Source organism: Panthera pardus, unplaced genomic scaffold (assembly GCF_024362965.1).
Source record: "Panthera pardus isolate Hobbes unplaced genomic scaffold, ASM2436296v1 HiC_scaffold_13, whole genome shotgun sequence".
NCBI lineage: Eukaryota > Metazoa > Chordata > Mammalia > Carnivora > Felidae > Panthera > Panthera pardus.
Window position 1 is genome coordinate 35,645,940 of NW_026526688.1, and position 1,959 is coordinate 35,647,898.

Consider the following 1,959-nt stretch of genomic DNA (forward strand, 5'->3'; position numbering starts at 1 on the left):
CGTCTCTTATTCTCTAGGGCTCTGACCTGGACTCCAAGATAAATATTTAATGTAGACGGTGCAGCTGAGCTGACAAAGGTCCTCACTTCCTGTTTCTCACAAAGGGAGGTAGCAGCCAGGGGCAAGGAGCTGGGGACTGGCTACCAGTTTCATCTCTATGGGAATAGGGAGTCCAGTAAACAGCTTTGTAGGAGGAGGCCGGGTAGGTCCCACTGGAGACCTGAGCCTTTCTCCCCAGTTGCTCTGACTTCTACCTGTCTACTTAGGCCCAGACTCTACTGGGCTTATCACCTCTCTCAGATCAGAACCTGCTCTGCCCTTGATCCAGTGGAAATTTCTCTCCTTCTGAGCCTTAGGCCATGTGCCTAGACCAAGGAGGAGCTAGAATAGGATCCCTGCAGGTTCCCTGGTGGCCATCCAGCCTCATGGCAAGGAGGATGAGAGATTGGTGGGGGCATAGAGCATAAGGAACCTTGACTGATTCCTCCTTTCCTGCCCACATTTAGGGACAAGAATCCCTCCTAGAAAAAGTGGAAGAGTAAGCGTTGGGGGGGGGGGGGGAGCAGGAAGTAGCAAAGTCCAAAGATTTAGCCAAGAAACAGGTATCTGATTTCTCGACTCTTCCCTCCACCCTCAGTTCTACTTGCTGCTGGCCCAACCCCACAGACAGCTGGCATGCTTTAGGGAGAGGCTAAGGATAGAGAAGGCTGTCCCAGGTGACAGGCTGTTGTCAACAACAAAAAAATTCTTTTCATCCCAATACACCGTCTCCTCTGGTGACTCCCTTATCTAACAGGGACCTCCCTCCCTGTGACTCTTCCCAGTCTCTGGCACTGCCTTCTGTCAGGGGGCTGCCTCTGCCTTCTCAGAGTCACCTGAGCCATAGTAAACACAGTTACATAACTACTCTGTTTTTCCTAGCTATCTGATCCTGGTCGGGAGTATGCCCCACCCCCACCTGATCCTCGAGCCTGCCACCTTTTGTTCTGTGAATTATCCCATGACACTCATGTCAACAGAGATCTGTCCATGCCCACCACCCTGATTAGCCAAGAGACTCCCAATAGATCTGGCTCTTCACATGCAGCCTCAGGAGAAGAAGGTGGCTCTTCATACAGGAATATGGGTCACTCTGAAAACCAACCTGTGTCACCAAGAGGAAGGATGAGTGGAAAGAGCCCTTAAGTAGCTTTTTATTGTAAGTAAGTGAGCAGAGAGTTCAGTTTTAGTTCTCAAGTGAGGAAAAAGAAGCCAGGGATCCCAGAAGACATACACCTGAAGTCCCGTTTCTTGAGGAGTTTCCTTATCTAGTACTGGGAGTCTGGCATTTGAATGTGGCACTCAGATCCACCCTTGAGCAGCTAAGTGGCTTCCTGGCCCGGTGCCTCAGTCCTTCCACATTAGGCAAAGGAAGGGCATCTGCTATTCCTTCTCTTCTCCTCCACATGGATAAACTCTAGTATATTCTTTGGTTAGGCTTTGAGCAAATTTATTTGTACTCTCAGAAGAGTGTTCTCTTCCTGCCAGGGGAACAAAGCCAGCAGAGCAGAGCGGAGTGAAAAAATACCCACCACAGGTCAAATATGGTCAGTGCTGGGGCCCGGCGGCTGGGGCAAGTGAGTGGACCTTCACGGGGATGGAGGAGGCAGCTTCCAGGCCTGCCTTGCACAGATCTCCCCCTAGCACACACAGGACGGAACAGGCGACACCTATTTAGGGTCCTCTGAGTCAGTCCCATTTCAGCCCGAAGGCTGTGAGAGAACTCAGCCCTTTGTCCAACTGTCTAGTCTATATTCAAGGAAGCCTTTACACTGACATCACATCAGAGACTGTTCTCTCTCCCTCCTTTTATAGATGAATGAACAAGTGTCACGTGCAGATGTGGTGCCTTTGAGAAGAGCTGAGCTGGAGGGACCTCTTTTAGTTCTCAGGAAAGAAAGAGCAAGCAAATGGCTGTCA